Source organism: Acinonyx jubatus, chromosome D4 (genome assembly GCF_027475565.1).
Source record: "Acinonyx jubatus isolate Ajub_Pintada_27869175 chromosome D4, VMU_Ajub_asm_v1.0, whole genome shotgun sequence".
NCBI classification, from domain to species: Eukaryota; Metazoa; Chordata; class Mammalia; order Carnivora; family Felidae; genus Acinonyx; species Acinonyx jubatus.
This window is the reverse complement of record NC_069391.1, coordinates 52,166,773-52,185,430: the sequence shown is the minus strand read 5'-3', so window position 1 is coordinate 52,185,430 and position 18,658 is coordinate 52,166,773. Positions and strand designations below refer to the sequence as shown.

The following is an 18,658-nucleotide window of genomic DNA, read 5'->3' as shown; positions in this document are numbered from 1 at the left end:
AAAGCTGTATTACTGGCTATTTTAAAAGAACTCTAAAGCTCCAAGGTATGACATCACATAACAACAACTAAAGAAGGAATATGAAGAGAGAGAGGTTTTTTACATTTCTAAGAAAGAGGTGATCTGGCTGAGTTTTTCAACTGTAACGATCAGCTGACACTTTTCTTCCAGTCCAGATTTTGGGTTCTGAATATAAAGTAAATTTGTGTATGCAGTATTTTTAAATCTTCAAGTCTGTTTTCAGGCCTTGAGAGGTTGGGCCATTTTTTTCCTCTGGTGTCTGACAAATGACTAAAAAGACCTGTTTGTACCTCAGATGTTGGAGGAACTGTTCAGGAACAATTCATCCCTGCAAGGCTATGAGTCACAACACACTGCCAAGGTCAGGGAGACCTCTGCTAATCAAGGAAGCACTAGCCACACACTCGCTCAAGCTGCCTTAGAGAAGCTGGCCTCAGAGCCCACTATTTTTTATCCACAGGTCATCAATCATCTTAACAGAAGAGAAAATGTCCAGCTTTCTCATTGGGTAGAGAGCCTCCTGCTAGGCCTTCATCTGGTTTCCTTTCTACCTAGCCAGTGATTTTCCTTGGTGGTATACAACAGCTACTAAAAGGAGAGGCTCTTATTTGGTTATGAAAGGAAAGCAGAGAGACCCATTTAACACCACTGTGTGATGAAATTAGGAAATAAAAAGACAGGAAACACAGCTATTGGATATTGGAACAACTCTTCCCAGATGTATCTGACCTCTTTTTATGTATTCTCTCCTTTCACTTCCTCTTAAATTTGATGTATCATGCCACTAAGTCAGAAAAATTCACTGTGCCCCAATAGAACTACATGTATTGTGTATGTTTGCCCAGCTCTTCAAATACAAAAACTTGGCTAATTTTTTTTTCCTTGGTTGGAAATCAATAGGTGTTTAAGTCTTCACAGATTTTTGAATCATTTCCTCCTCTTCAAACTATGCACATTACAGGCTGGGGAAGATGGAAAGGAAATTCCAGGAGAATAAATTGGCCAACAGATGTTATCAAGTTTTATCAATGGGTGACGGATGAAATCTTCAGGTGATTTACTGCCAGAGGTGGTATTTGGTGTTAAACTGACAGAGCTGCAAATTTCACTGAGCTAGTGAGTTTCACTTTGTCCTTAATTTGGGTAGTGGCTGCAGTTTTTACAGGAACAAAAAGTACCTTATTTCCTTCCAGATGACCCCAAGTTTGAAGGTCTCATTAAGAGAGTTTTTCAGACCCATACCTGGGGGCTGTCAGGAAAGACCCATTTGTTCCACCAAAGGCAGGGAGAAGGAAGGGCAAGAGTAGGACCTAACAGCACTTCCGCTTTTATTTAATGTAAATGCTTTCTCAGAAATGCTAACAGATATCACTAAATTTACTCTTCATTAAACTCCAGTAGCATAAAAATCAAGTCTTTCTGCTGCTAAAGCAAACAAAGGTAGTTCCATATTACACAAAATAACATTTCACTGAAATAACACAAAAGAACCACTTTTAAGTATTTATGTACTTGTGTGTCTATTCTAGCCAATAACCTTCTTAAAACATTCATTTTAATATCCATCAACAGTGCTCCCTGTAAAATCTCATTGTTTAATGATATTTCTGATACAAATGCAAACATTCCCAACAGAACAAAAGATTAATGTGGACCCTACTTTATTTAAATCAATTAATCTATTGATCTACCTACCTACCTACACACACACACACACCTACCTCATTTCTTGAAGAAAACTTGATAAACATTATATTCCTCAGTATTTAAGCATTTTTTCCTTCCCTGAAGTGGTGGGAAAATTAAATACTTAAAAGGTTGCTTGATCATCAAATTGTTGATATAATCGTCATGCTCTCAAACAAAAGAGCTGAGCACTTTTTAAAACTGCTATTTCTACATGCGGCGAATAAAATTCTGACCAATTTAAAAAGTTGTTGTGACTAAGAATACTAACACATCCTGAGTAATAATAATCCTCAAGCCAAAAACTCACAATCAAAATAATGAGATCCTTTTTCTGCCTCTGTTGCAAAACCTGTAAAATGGGATAATGCTGACACAGAGCAGATCTGAAGACTATTAAAGGTCATGAAAACAGTAAAATAGAACCTGGGCAACAATGTAATTAAATAAACAACTGATTGAACTAACTTGTTGCATGATGACAAAGGCACATCAAATAAAACTACTTTATTGTTCTACTTTATACATTTACTTGCAATGTTAGTACATGGACTACTGCATAGTCTTAAGTACATCATAAAACTTTGATGTTTTAAGGGTTTCTATAAAAAACTATTATGAATAATTTTATATGAAAACACATTTTTCATCAAAGAAAAACGTCGCCCTAAACATTAATTAGTGACTGTATTTGTCTAGCAAAAAATCATCATTAATTCTCTTCATGTAAGATAAACCTTTAAAAAACAAACTGAATGAAAATATAAGGTGCCTGTTCAAATAAATGGCATAGAATATCGTTTGGTTATTATTGTTTTGGTTATTGTTATAATAGCAAAGTAAGCAGGAATCACATATACATGTGGGCAAGTCCTGCCACTTTCTTCTGTAAGACGATAGCAGGATATCACAGTTCTCAAGTAAAATGGTAGTCCCACTAAGATGTGAGTCCCAATGATACACTCTGGTTCAAGCCTTCGGAGAAGTGCCATCAGCCAACATGTAGGTCCACCTGAACATTCTAGAGCCACCTGGTTTTCAAGTGATGGGCTAATCTCTACTGTCCCCAGACCATATAGCCTGAGAATTACTAGTCTTCAGAGTCACTTTCATGTTCCTTCTGTGCAAAGGACCAACGTGCCTTCCACTATTCAAGGAGGATGGCGAGAAGTCAGTTGGGGGGACGACAAAAGCCAGGGGAACATGGGAATGCAGAGCAGGAAGACCAAAATGAGGAGCAAAAGACAGAATATTACACACTTTCATCATCTGGTTTTCACTCAGCCCTAACATCTAGTTGCTTAGATAACTATTTAAAAAGAAAAAAACCAAAATAGTGGTAATCAAGGAATGGTTCTTAAAAGCAGCCTGCATTAGCAATCTATTGTCTATATCCTCCTTGAAATCAAATTCATAAATTTCTTTACCTCTCCATCTTCTAGATATTCTGTGTGCAAATGAGGCATCTCCTGACACTTTTGGAAATTAAAAAAAATACCCTTTTGCACTGAAAAAAGAAGTCCATAATTATCAAACAAGTCACTTCTTTCTTTACTCTTAAGGGTGATCACTGGAATAGACTTTTTCATCTTGAGATTAATAATTCCCAAATATTCACCTGCAAACCTATTGCATTTATTCCTGGTCCCAGCAGCATATTCTGGTTTTTAAAACTAGCAAAACTGCCCATTGCACTGACCCAGAAGGGAACAGGAGGCAGGAAGAGGACTCACTTTCATGTACGGCTATCAGTACTACTGGCTATTTACAGAATTCTTATGTCAACAGGACCAGTAAACAAGTGTTAATATTACAAGTGGAAGCAACATCCAGAGGGAATTCAATGTAGTTAGCTGCGTGGAGCAGAGCATGGAGATCGGAGAGGGAACTGTGTCAGCTCCTAGAAGCCAGCAGTCTGTGGCCATCAGCGGTGTGAAATGGAGCTGCTTCAAAGCAGACTGGGCTGTGACCTGGACAGTGCATATCCCTGAGCCCAATGAGAGAGGATCAATGACTGTGTTTGCTGGGCTCTAGTCATCCCCTTGGCTAATGAAAGCTGCAATGAAAGGCATGCTATGGGGCCTCTGGGCAGCCTGCAGCCTGGCATTAGCCGAGTTTGTTACAGCTTGGCTGGTGAGTGCACCAGGCACCAAAGGCTCCCTCATCCCCACCCCCTTCCCTCTTCTATCCCACCAACTCCCCTCTGGCTGTCTGTTTAGTGTCACTCAGTTGGGATGGATCCTGTTAAAGATCTGACGCTTAGTGAGGACTCGGAGGTGTCTGGAACGCCTGCCTCTAATCATAAACACCACAGCTGGCAATGATGTGGTCAAAAAAAAATCACCTTGATCCAGTACACATTCTCTTTGATGTCTCTGCAGCGAGTTCACTGCCCAGAGAAAAAGGTACTTTTTTTTAAACTCTGAAAAAAAAATCAAGCTTGACATTCTCAAATCATAACCATATGACTTTCAATTCTATGCTTTAAAAAATTTCATATATATATGTGTGTGTGTGTACACACACACACACACACACACACACACACACACACACACACATATATCTCATCACATTTTGTTCTAAGAAACTCAGAGAAGAGACATCTGACAATGATAACACGAAACAGGTTTGGAAGATAATGGCAGTTTCAGAGGAAAACACTTCCAAAAGGGAAAAAAAAAAAGTCAGACTGCCACTACCAAAAAAGGAAGAAGCCTTCTGCCAAAGATTGCAAACTGCAGTGACCTTAAGTAAGAGACTGTAGCTGATTCAAGGGAAAATGAAAACTTTTCAAAGACAACACTGCTTGTGCTGCGCCACTGTTTATAAGTGCCTTATGCCCTCTTGCCTTTCGGGTGGCCTGGTAAACACACAGCCTCACTGTGCTTCCAGCCTCAGGCCACAGGGTTCTAATGAATATTCAGCCATATTAACATGCATTTTCTTTGTGTATTTTTTTTTTAAATCCTACCCAGACAGGGCTGGTGTGAGTAATGTCCTTGAGTCCTTGTGATACCATGTACTGTGAGGTGTTTTTGCAAGTTAAATGCTTAGATGCCTCAATGATTATGGGGAACTTAAAAAAATCTAAACACACTTATCCCATCTTTTAAAGAAAAGAGTTTACAATGAATAACAATTATGCAAATATGAAGATAACTCAGGAGATCTTCTTACATAAACAGAGAGAAACATTACTTATTTACCATCAATGTGCATATTACATATCTGGGTACTCCACATACCCCAGGATACAGGGTGAAAACTCAAAATTCTTTATTTTTATCTGACAGCCAGTTCTTTTTAGCATACACAGTCTTAATATACAAAGAAGCATACAAAACAAGGTCGGTCAATAAGTGTCCTGCTTTTTCCTTTTTAATCCTAAAATCCAAAGTAACTGGAAAATTTTCTTATTAAGACTGTATAATTATGTCTTAATAAAAAGGTGAAAAATAAAAAAAAAATTCACTCTGATAGTTTATTTATTTTAAAGTTTATTTTAAGAGAGAGAAAGAACGCTCACACAAGTGTGCAAGAGGGAGGAGGAGCAGAGATGAAGAGAGAGAAAGAGAGAGAGAGAGAGGAGAAGAGAGAGAGAGAGAAAAGAGAGAGAGGAGAGAGAATCCCAAGCAGACTCCAAACTGTCAGTACATAGCCAGATGTGGGGCTCCATCCCACGAACCAGGAGATCCTGAGGGTCCAACATTTAACCAACTGAGCCACCCAGGCACCCCACCCACGGATAGTTTTAAAATGCTGAATTTGTCAGGAGAAAAGCATCTTTTATACTTATTGCAAATGTAGTAGAACAATCAAGGGATTCCAACTCTAAATAAAGTAAATGATAATGAGATGTTTTGGGGTTTTTTGATTCGGAAGGAAATATAGCAAAACTGCTTTAAACTGGTCAGTTGCACTGTGACACAATCAACGTTTAAGAAATCACTCTATAAATGGCACCCAGGAATGCAGCGGCAACACATGTCGTAACAATATCCAGACAAAGCCAGAAAGTTTGGATACTGCTCTGTTGTTCTAAACTGACTGAGGTTTTGCAGACTAACAACATTCCCCCATAATGATGGTGGTGTCTTTAGATTGAGATAAGATTCAAATTTACTGAGGGTTATTTACTGTTGTGTATAAGGATCTGTGTGTTAAGGAGAGAAGTGGCTGCTTGGAGGAGAGCAAGCAACTTGGCTGGGCTCACAGCTGAGAAACCTCAGGAGTTCGCATACCCCTATAAGGTAATTTCTTTCCTTTTATAAAGTAGGCAAGGCAATTAAATGTTAGTCAATCTCAGAACAATGAAAGGCAAGGATATGCTAATATACACTGAAATACTGGCATTTACTGCAATATTTACCTTACTATATTAAAGCTTTGTGATATATTAAGTATAGCTCTGCCAGAAATTTTAGTCCAATTATAATCACAAGTATGTGTTTTCAATTGTACTCCTTACCAGAAAGGGAGAAAGAAGGGAAACAAGATCCTATGTGCTAAAATTTACACTGACAAATTAATTTTAATGGCACCAAAAACAAAACAAAAAAACAAAAACAAGCAAAAAAAAAAAAAAAACCCACCACCAACAAAAAAAACAAACCAAAGTAAATGTATGCACCTGACCTGATGTTCTGTGGCAGAAAGCAGACTTTATTTTTATTTGTAGTAGTTTAAAGTTCATTAGTTTACTTCCTTCCTCCAAAACTTAGAGAGACAAAAAAAAAAGTCACTTATTTCATTTTTGAAAGAAAGTCAGCCTTGGGCGTTTATATAAACAAAGTCAAGCGAAGACTTAATGTAACTAAATAAATTTTTATCTCAAAAAGGGAATGAAGGAGTCACAGAGTTAAGTACTAAGTTTGCTAAGTTGATCAATGTGTCAAATAATTGCATAATCCTCAACCATGCCTGAGATTTGTAGACCAATCCAAAACAGCATTTGGCACAAGTATTTCATGCCATCATGTCTACCAAATCCTTTTAAAAGCTGACTGGTCTGGAAGGAACACCAACAAACTGATTATGAGGACTCACCAGTTATTTTGCAAGGATGAAATTCAGGTTGGAGGAGTGACACAAGAGTATAGTATATTCATTATCTACTATACAGATTTCTGTGTAGCTTAAATTCTTTATAAAATCATTACAATAAAAACTAAATTTTATAATAGAAAACACACCTTTTATGCATAAAGACAATACCCCACTTTGCCGCTATTCATCTTATTCTCTTAAAATCTGTTGCATGAAGCTTAAGATCAAAGGTGTAAAAGTCGTATATTTTGATAAAACTGGAAAACAAATGTCTCATCATATAGTTTGATGCGTCCAACAAGAAAACCCCTGGTTGCATTACCAGCATGTCCTTATGTTAAGAAAAGAAGACATGCTTGCCAGAATTGTCAGATTACTCTTAAAGAGACACAAGCAAGAGCTCTGCCCCAATTTCTTTTAAACAGGATTGAATGCTCCCTTTGGTGACCTCCCTCTCAACCGTCATTAAATTGCAATACAGACTAGTGAGTAGGGCCTCTTTGTCTCTCAGACATATAACCTTCATTTGCATAATAAATCCCAGCACCTTAGCTAAGGAACAAGGGAAGAATAGATATCTGGGGTGATTCTGAGGCAAAGCCCCAGCTGAAGCAATCAAAGGCAAGGGTATAAAGTCTCAAAAGACAGGAACTCACCTTTGCTAGTAGGTTGGAGATTTTGCTGTAAATCATCCTTCATAGAAGACTTAGGACATAACTCCCTCTTAGGATGTAGGGATTCAAAGAAGAAAAGTATGTCTTTGGACAGGAATGGGCAACCTTACATGTAGGAGAGTTTCTTGCTTTGGAGGCCTAACGAGCTCCAATGGAAGCAGCTAGACTCATGAGATAGTATATTTTAGGTAGACTGGGGGGATGCTACTAACTAAGCAAACATACAGATGACAGATCAGAAGGCTAGCCCAGGCTGTGATGGCTGTTAACAACAATGGCAACAGTAGCTGCCACTTATGGAGTCCTTATTTTGTGCCAGGCCCTCAACTACCATTATCTCTTTTTTTTTTTTTTTTGGTAACCCTGTAAGGTAGACAGTATCATCTATATTTTACAGAAGGGAAAAGAAGTTCATTGATGTTAAGTAATTTTACTCAAATTCATATGTCTAGGAAGAGACAGAATTAGACTTTAACACATAATACCAAAGACTGTGCACAGTCCTTCCAGGTACGTAAAGGACTGTCATCTAGGAAGAGTTGTAGATGACCATAACCATGAGATAGGTAGGGCTGGTGCTACAAACCCTGAGACCAAAATCCAAGGAACACATTATCTTCAAGAATCCTCCTTTAGGATGTCTAAAGGACAGACGTCCATCAGACATCCACAGACTTTGGCTACTATAATCTTCCATAGGATGAAGTCAGTTCCTTTCCTCTCCAGGTAAATCTCTCACACATATGAGTTCCAAGAGGCCCATGAGGAAGCATTTTCCACGTCTGAAATCTTAATAGGACCTTGAGCCAAGAGTATAACAATTATTCTGGACCATTCATCACCACCCCAAAAATATCACCTCTGCAACACACTTGGGTTTGTCCAGCTTGAAGCGCTCCTGACATAAGGGTCACAAGAAAGGGAACACATTATGTCTGTGTTCTATGATATGAATAATTTTGTGGGAGAAGGAGAGAAGCAAGAAAAGAACATCCTGAACAAAAAATAAGTTGAAGATTAAAAAACCATTAAAAGGCTAAATGTAAAATTGAATAAGAAAAGAACTGGTATAAGTTCAACTTGAACAGAGCAAGAGATTCCCATTCCTCTGGAATATCGTACGTAGTTGAGTATAAAGGCATTTCTCACTATCTGTCTTGTTCCTATGTTTGGACAATTGTGGTTTAGAAGGCAAGAGTTTGGAAAGCAAGAGATACAACATTATCTGGGATAATCCAGACATATAACATGGGACAGTACAAAGGGAGATTCCTTCCAACCAACCAGCCCAATCTGAACAATTTATTTGAACTGATATCATTTTTGAGTATAGATAGCTAAAGTTCACTCACTTAGGAATAGTTATATTCTGTGACTCCAGATTCTACTGTATACGTATACATTACAGGCATATGCCATATAACTATGGGTTCCTTATACCAGACTACTTAAATAATTTTATACCTAAAATGTCCTCTGCTTAGTATAGTACAAGCATAGGTAAGAAAAAAAAACAACCCAAAAACCAGAAACTCCATAGCAATTTTGAAGAATTTTTCTCCAAGAAAGACTGAATTGGGACTCTCTCTAAACATACTAATATTAGTATTGTACCCCAGCCTCTACCCAACCTACATGGATTTACTTCATTCCCAGTGTAGTTGTGGGGCCATCAGCACGCCGAACAGTGAGACACAAGGAGGAATTCATTAAATCATTAGGACAATCATTAAAAACAAAATGCCAAAGGGACAGTGTTTACATTTCTTGAAGTGGCCAGGCTTCCTGGGAATTTCTAGAAGACTCAAGATACAACATATATGGCCAACGTATCTAGAAGAGATCTGCTAGAAGCTGCTGTTTGGAAAAAAAGCGATAAAGTAGTAGAGGCTCCATCTCTCACCAACTCACCTGCCTGGTGTCCTTCCCTGAATCTCTTAGCAACCAAATCAAAACCGCAAATCAAATTTCCACCAAGAAATAGGGATTTGACTCTGTAGGAATGGGGAAATAGTTGATGATTTTGTAGTATAAGCAGTAATTTCATGACCACTTCAGTGCTTTCTGAAATAACATATTAACATGGCAGTTTCTTATTTACTTGCCAAAAATAGGCAACTTTAAATGGCTTACATCATTAGAGTAGAAAATCTAATGATTTCTGCATGTATACACATTTCTTATAATATGAAAGGGTAACGTACTTGTCTGAGGGAGGGAACAAGAATTAGCAACTCGTCAGCTATTTTATGTATGTGCCTTTGCGTTTCTAAATATGTATTTTTTTGTCATTCTTCTGGGGATTCTTTATAACACAAAATTTCTTAAAAGTGAGACTTCTTACCAATAGTAGACAACAACATTAAAACTCCATGTCATGTTTAACTAGATTTTCAAATGTTCTGGTCTTACCTTAAGTGGGAAGAAGGGGGGTAATGAGCAAACATTTTTAAACCATAGCAAGAAATCCATGTGATGACTACAACTGCTTTTAAATACTCATATTTTAGGCCTGTCTGTGACAATGCTTCTTGGAAAAAATTATAAAATTCCCTCCCCTCCAATAACATGCTCAACGTCCTCTTTTGCCAGAGGCATTCACTCATTATATAAATCAAACAAGCACACAGCACTAGACAAAAAGTGACTAGTAATGCCTGGCGCATTCCTCTGCTTGAGCTAAGATGATTTTGCTGCATTGCATGCAGATGTCAGGTATTTTAATAAAGAGCTCCATTGTGCAGGCCCCACTACTCCTCCATAGCTCCCAGCACTCCCTGTAAAGGGGGGCAGGGGGAGAGGGGAAGAGCGACAGCCATTCCAGCTGGAGCTGGAACCTCATCTGAGTCAGGAAAACCACAGCTCATAAGCAAAGAGGAAGCATAATGTTCTACAAGGACAAAACATTAGCAGAAATGTCACTCAGCCCCAGTTCCACATGTTGGCTGCCACGGCCTCTTCCTCCTAGCATGCCCGATTGATATAAATTCCATCTGCTCAGCAGCCAAGTGACAGAGAAGAAATACCGGCATCTGGTCTCCATTGCTGTCGGGTTTTTGTTCCATGTTAGACCTTAGCTAGAAACATATGAAGAGATGAAGGTGCTGGCAAACGACTAAAAGCCTGAACTGGCATAAAGGAGACTTTCTGATGCTTTTCACACTTCCCTCTGGATTTTTTACATGGAGGGGAAGGGTGTGACAGGGACCTGATAAACTAAACAGTGGGAGCCAACAGGCCTGAAGGTCATTTCATGTTTTTTAAGGTTCGGGATTTTTTAAGAGAGTTTTAATGTTAAAAACTATGAAGCACAACACTAGTCTTCTTTCTATCCATTTAATGCAACAGAAGGCAACTAAGTCACATAAGAATGTTCTACAGCAAATATTTTTTTTTCCCTTTCTCTTAAACATCCACTGGTTTGGACCCACTCCACAGGCACTTTATATTCTCCTGAGGAGCAAGCTGAAAAATGCCAAAACTTGAAACCACCAATTCGCTTTTAACCCCCAGCTGTCCAGAAAAGTATAAAGTCACCTATCAACCCTAAAACCATAAGGGGAAATTAAAGTAAGCCCCATAAACAAAGCTGGATGCCCCAACAATTCACTCCCCCTCACTTGATTATTTTACTTATTCATTTGATCAGGAGATTGAGAAAAGTAAAAAAGAACCATGAAAACAGAGGTGGTAAAAGAAAACATGGGTATTGGTTTTTCTTTTTTTCAGTGTCTATTTGCATGTTTGCAAAGCAGTAACAGTGAGAATGACTCCATTCATGTATATAACATGGGAGTATTTTTTTTTTTTAAAGACTGAGGTTAGGTCTTAAAGTTGCTTGGGCAAACAATTGTGAGGGTGAATCCTGTTAGATCCGCTTCAAAAATATGACAAAAGATAAGACATGTATAAACTTTTTAACAAAATAGAAAAAAAATTCCAAAGGTCTCAACAACTGTACTATCTTACATCTCTGATGTTAGCTTCACCTAATGACCAAAACCAAAAACCCTGAAAGCAAAAAACACTGCCACATGGGGTTGTATTGTGAATTAAGCTGCTTCTTCAACCTCTTCCTTTCCTCTTTATCACTTTGTGAGCACTTGACGTAAGAACACCATGCACAGTAAGAGAAGTGAATCATCATAAAGACAATAATATGAAATAAGATGACAAGGAAGCCAGTAGGAACAGAGTTGATGATAACCCCTTCAAGGCTGTCAATCTTGGGACTAATCACTATGGGTGCTAATGACTCAGGAATTCACAATGAAGTGCAGACTATGATCATGATCGACTGCCAGATATTCAGAAGCAGATTTACCAGAGAGCTAATGAGGCTTAAGCCTCAGGTTCCTCATCTGCCCAGGCCCTTAGTTTCAGGGAGTTGTAGAACTTTCTAGATGGAGAAGGGAAGCCAAGTTGCAACCAGGAAAGATTTCTATGAACGCATTTCTGGTAAATTCCCTAAAGAGATATCAGAAGAAAAGGGCCCGAACCTCCATGACTATAGTAATTTTGTTTTTCGGGTTGATTTCTTATTCTAAATATGCATTCATTATTGTACCTACAAATTACTAAAGGTTTAAATTAAATAACACGTTTGATAATTATGACTCTGCTGTTTGAATATGTGATAATCATTTCAAGTGTTTTATATACTTTAAATAATCAAATGTTATTAAAATAACATCCCAGTCGATGAAAAGATAGGTAACTGACATACAACATACTTTCACTACCTCAAGAAATAAAAAATTCTGGCTGAACAACTGTATTCAATAAGATGGAAACTCACTAAATAAAAATACAACATAAAAATACTAGCAGATAACAGGAACTATTTCAATTGTCTTGAAAACTGGAAGATCTTTCTAAGTCAGAGTTAAGAACCAGAAGCCAATCAAAGGTTAATAAAAGTACATGAAACCTAAAACAAAAATAAAACCAGAAAACCTCCAAGGCAAAAACAAATGCAAAACAAAAGCAAAAGAATAGTAAAAAGCTAAAGAGCTACTAAGAGCAGATACTTATAGCATAAATAGACTACAGGCTAATTTCTTTAGCACGTAAAAAAGTGCTAAAAATGATAAGAAAAAGGATTTACAATGATATTAGAAATGCATAAAGGACTTGAAAAGACATTTTAGTAAAATAGAAACAGAAATAACTGATAATCATAAAAAGATAGTAAGCTTTACATCATTAAGAGAAATGCAAATTAAAACAATGCACTATTATTTATCCTCCTCACCTACAGAATGCCAAAGTTCAAAAACTTTGTTTCAACACCTAGTCTATCTGTGGTTGAGGCAATAGGCAAATAAATTATGACACATCCATACAATGTAGCCGTTAGAAAAGAATGAGGTGACTCTTTATGTGTTGATATGAAATTGTGTACAAGATATATTATTACATGAAAAATGAAAAGAACAGAATAATGTGCTCATTGTATCCTACCTCACCATTTTTATTAAACAAACAGAAACATATGTGTACTTTATATGCATAGACTATTTCCAGCACTATACCCCAATATCAAAGACTTACTTTCAACTATATCTTTTGTATAATTTATTATTTTTAACAAACAGCATCTATTACACTTTAAAATATGTTATTACTTTAAAAATACATTCTATATAGCAGAATCAGGGTCTATCATTCTTGAACTTATAACTAAATACCTTTTTATTTATCTTAATATTTTCTGTTACTCTATCAGCCATAGAATACAGGTTGTTATAGGTATAGTTTCCCTTGCCCTTATGAAAGTAAACTGAAACACTTCATTCTGGGTTGTTGTGTGTCTCAGCTTCCCTGAGAATTTAAGATTCTCACTCCTTTAGGTCTTTTCAGATTGCTACTGCGTTTAATTATAATAAGTACATAAATAAAAAATAACAAGTATATATGGGATGTGTGTGTGTGTCCATTTCCATACCCAAATTATATAAATGCATGTATATTATGGCATTGTTCTGGGTATTATAAATTTGACCATCTTCTATTTTATTATGCTCAGTGAGATGAGAATAGCAAAGATCACTTGGAGGGTGAATCCATTTCCAATTGAAAAGCTAACCAACATAATGCCTAATTGATTTACTCCTTAGAGGATTTATTTTAAAATCATAGTCTGTGTTCACAAATACTGGGATTACTTCTTTAATGCTTTTTTTTTTCCTTGTGATTCCTTACTCTCTGCCATTTCCTGAGCTGTGTCTGAAGAAATCCTGTACTGCCAAGACATATTCTCAGACAAAGAAATGTAAGACATTAGTCACTCACTAAGAGGCAATAAGCAATCACAACATTTTCCTATCTGTATCCATGGTACTAGCCCAATGTATGGTAGACCGTGTATGCCCAAATAGTATATGTGTGAACTCCCCCCACTCTCCTCCCTGACATGACCACGACATGCCGAAGGAAAGTGAGTTTAAAAAACTCTTTCATTTTCTTAACACTAATTTCTTAACATTCTGTACACAGAATAGAGGCAGAAGCAGGGGAGGCAAGGAATATATACCTAATTGAAGGAACCAAAAATTGCCCAAGGACTTCTTACAGGGCAATTCCCATCCTCTGGGTTATAGCTCCAGCCTCTAATTCTTTTTTTTTTTTTTTTAATGTTTTATTTTTGAGAGAGAGAGAGCACGTGAGTGAGTGAGTAGGGGAGGGGCAAAAAGAGAGGGAGACACAGAATCTGAAGCAGGCTCCAGGCTCTGAGCTGTCAGCACAGAGCCCAGTGCAGGGCCCAAACCCACGAGCTGTGAGATCATGACCCGAGCCAAGGTCGGATGCTTAACCGACCGCGCCATCCAGGCACGCCCCGCCAGCCTCTAATTCTTAAGCTTTAGCTATAGACAGAGGGCCACACTCATGGATCCACTAACCAGATCAAATACACCAACCCCAACTTTGCAAACATCAGAGGATGAAGGATGATGCTACAATAGTTATGTGTAGGTATGGGATCAAAGAGACAGAAATGTTGTACTTGCTGTTGGTCCTCTTCACCACTCATCTCCCACTCCCTCACCTGCTGTTGGTCCTCTTCACCACTCATCTCCCACTCCCTCACCTACACCTGTTGCCCTGCTGTGGGGTCTAAGAGGGAGGTCTTATCATCTGTGGTTCCAAATGCAATGCTACCTTTTTCAAATTGTATGAGGTGTTCGGTTGCTTGCCTATAAAGCCCCGAAACACAACTTCCCTGCAGTCAAGGGACTCACAACAATACAGTTGCTGGGGTGACTGAATAGCTCAAGGAACCTGTATAAGCTTCAATAGCAGGCCAGAGCACCACTCTTTTGTGAAAGACAACTGATGGGTCAAATCACCAGGGAGCTGCCAGAGTTATTAATGGTGACAGGTACACTACCTGGGAGACAGGTTGAGAAGGGAAAAAGATTATTTATACGCGAATAGTTAACAGCTGTACCTACTGCTAAACATTACATGGATGCCACAAATTGTAGAATTCAAATCCTGGGTTATTCAAGCACGAACAACTGCCTGTCACCCAAATGCAATGCATCGCTATAAATTAAAGAGGGAGAGATGAGACTTTGCAAATACTGGCTTGCCTAGGAAGGCAATGTCATCCTGGAACTCAGATAAAAGGTGGAGAAAGGCTGAGATATATCATGTGGTGAATTATTGTTCTTAATAATAATGACAAATTTGCAAGAATAGCTTTATAATTTTTCCTGCGGGCTTAACAACAGAACAGATGCCAAATGCATCTTGTATCTTCAAGAGTAAACCGGAGTTGGGAATAAGAGGAGCCTCAAGAGTTTTACTGGAATAGCAAAATGAGGGGAAAAAAAAACTTCCAATGAGAAAAAGAAACCATTTTAGCTTAGAAAATAAAATTACTGTAATAACTATTACTTGAGATACTATTACTTGAGATAATTTAAAAATTTTTTTAACGTTTATTTATTTTTGAGACAGAGAGAGAACATGAACGGGGGAGGGTCAGAGAGAGGGAGACACAGAATCTGAAACAGGCTCCAGGCTCTGACCTGTCAGCACAGAGCCTGACGCGGGGCTCGAATGCACGCACCGCAAGATCATGACCTGAGCCGAAGTCGGCAGCTTAACCGACTGAGCCACCCAGGTGCCCCCACTTGAGATAATTTTAAAGTTTTATATATGAATGAAGATGACATCTGCCACTTTGATCTGAACTAATATTATTAACATTACTGTACCATGACTCTGGAGCATAAACTAAGTAGATACTATGAAAACTCTCATGTATTAGGAAAATCAAGAGTGGAAGTTATTCTTTCTCAAGTCAATGTTCTGAAAAGCCTGGAAGCTCAATATATATTGAGTTGGAAATCTATGAGAATAAATATCCTCAACATATTTTTATATTTCATTTTTATAGGATCTGAAAATTCCTACGATCATATGTATTCTTCTACCACTACTGAACAAGAGCTGTCAAGAGAAGGAAAAGAAAAAAATTAAGAGCAAAAGCGATACCTAGGGACCAGTCTCATTTTAGAAAACAAAGGAAGTCATATATTGTTAATGGAGTATAAATTCAGACAAATTTTTTGGAAAATACATAGCACATACTAAGTGAATAACTGCATTGAATACACCTACTCCTACCTTTTCTCCATAACTGGGTCTTTGTTGTTGTTTTTCTCCATGGTAACTGTTAAGAGGCGGGGTGGGGGGGGGGAGGGAGAGAACAAAAGGAATACCATATGCAAGCTGTGCATGCTATTTATTATTTGTGTAAGGAAATAAAAATAATACTTATATGTATACACTTAGAGACTATCTCTGTAAGGATATACAAATACAAGCAACTAATAAAAGGGAGTGCATCTGAGGTGGATAACTGAGCAGATGGGTGGCATGGAGTAACTAGGTGTTTTATTACCTATTCAAACTAGAATTGTTTTATAAGTCTCTACTTATTGACCTGACAATTCTTTTTCCACCTAGCTATTCTACAAATACTCTAACATATGCAGCAAAACACTCATATAAGGATATTTCCTAAAACAATGTCTGTAAAGTCAAAACAATAAAAACAACCCAAATATCTTTAAATAAAAGATTAAATAAATTGCAGTGCATCCATACAACAGAAAAATACCGGGAGGTGAAAAAGAGTGGATGAGATCTACATATACCAACATGGAAAGAGGCTCATATTAGTTTCCAAGAGCTGCTGTAAAATATTACCACAACCTTATGACTTAAAACAATAAAAATTTATTTTCTCACATCTCTGGTGGCTAGAAGTAAAAACTCAAGATGTTGGCAAGGCTGAACTCTCTTCGGAGGCTCTGGGAGAGAGTCTGTTCCACACCTCTCTCTTGCCTTCTGGTGGGTGCTGGCAGTCCTTAGCTCACAGGCACATCCCTCCAATCTCTGTCCCCATCTTCACCTCACTTTCTCCTCAGTGTATATTTTCCCCTGTGCGTATCTGTCTCTAATCTCTCTTGCCCCTCTCTTATAATGATACCTATGATGGTATCTATAGCCAGCCCACTCAGATAATCCAAGATTCTCTCTTCATCTCAAGATTCTTTTAAAATAATTTTTTAATGTTTATTTTTGAGAGAGAAAGAGAGAGAGGAGGAGGAAGGGCAGAGAGAGAGGGAAACACAAAAACCGAAACAGGCTCCAGACTCTGAGCTGTCAGCACAGAGCCCTACGCAGGGCTCGAACTCATGGACCAGACCACAAGATCAGGACCTGAGGTGAAGTTGGACACTCAACGGACTGAGCTACCCCGGGCACCCCTCTCATCTCAAGATTCTTAATCACATCTGCAAAGGACCTTTTTACAAACAAAGTAACATTATTTGGGCGATGGATAGCAGAGGGCAGGCTGTTTATTGGTCTGTCACAAAGACTAGGCTATATCGTTAAAATTTTGAACAGTAAGCTATAAGATATACAGAATTAACCACTTTATTAAAATTAGTAAGAAGAATTAATTTGCACTATACTTGCATGGAAATATATGGCCAATTCACTAAATGACTAAAATAGGGGTTGTCTCTGGGAGAAGGGGGTAGGGACAGCTTTCATTCTATGAATTATGTATTACAGCAATGTTTGAGTTTTTAAATCAAACTTGTATTCCTTTCATAAGCAAACAGGAACACATATTTAAAAAGACGCTCTGATATATTTTGACATTTCCCCAAATTATCTTACTTAACTGTATAATCTTTTTGGTTACTGTTGAGGAAAAAGGGTTTCATCAAATATTTATAAAGAAGATAATTACCAATTGTTAAGTGAAGTAAAATTTTATAAATAGATATTAGATCATAATTTTCAAGTACAATATTTATAAAATAGACTGCCAAAGTTTCTAAGAAAGAAAGGTTTATACTTGACCTGACTTTCTACAAATGCCTGACAATTATTCCATTAAAAAAAAAACAAAACAAAACCGAAACCCAAATTTTATGACCTCTCCCTCAAAAGCAGATTTTTAAAGCATTTCTAGGGTTGACTATGTACAGGCATGAACCACTAAAGTGCTGCTACTTGTGTATCTTTCCTTTGGCATAATTCTTCCCTTTGCATGGATTCTCGACTGAATGAACATAGCTTCATCTTCAAGTTTTCTTCCACCTACAAAATTCAGTGATAGTATTTTCACCTTACTGAAACATTCTGGAACAAAAGTTCCAGGGGCATCTGGGTGACTCAGTCTGTTAAGCAACCGACTCTTGATTTTGGCTCAGGTCATGATCTCATGGTTTGTGAGTTTGAGCCCTGCACCAGGCTCTGTGCTGACAGTGCAGAGCCTGCTTGGATTCTCTGTCTCTCTGTCCCTCCCCTGCTCTCTCTCAAAATAAATAAAACATTTTTTTTTTAAAGTTCCAAAACTCCTTGTACATTTCTCTTTTTTTCTTCCCCCTTCCAATGAAAAAGCTAAGCACTAAGCACTATGCTAAGCACTATTAAAGTCAACTGGGGTTCCCTAGGGTCTCTTTCTCAGGCATCTATAAAAATTGAGCAACCTTTTCTCTGTCTCGAAGAGAAGGCGATGATGAAGATGAGCTTTTTTACAGAAAAGATTACATCGTGCTAAGCAAATCTGTCAAGAGTAGGAAAGGCACTTAATATAGGGCAAATGGAAACCATAACAAGAGAACTGCCTGTATTAATTTCTCTCATTCATTGCCACAAGTCTACAAAATGCCTACTGTGTGAAAGGTTGTAAC

At 37.8% G+C, this 18,658-nt stretch overlaps 1 protein-coding gene and 1 long non-coding RNA gene across 27 annotated transcripts in view; one reads left to right on the top strand and one right to left on the bottom strand.

The window, feature by feature from the left end:
* BNC2 (basonuclin 2) overlaps positions 1–18,658 on the bottom strand; it is a 436,381-nt gene that overhangs the window by 89,317 nt on the left and 328,406 nt on the right. The window lies entirely within an intron of this gene.
* Positions 5,503–16,145, top strand: LOC106969776 (uncharacterized). The gene is made up of 2 exons (XR_001429413.3): positions 5,503–5,960; positions 15,838–16,145. It is a non-coding gene; the product is annotated as an uncharacterized LOC106969776 (long non-coding RNA).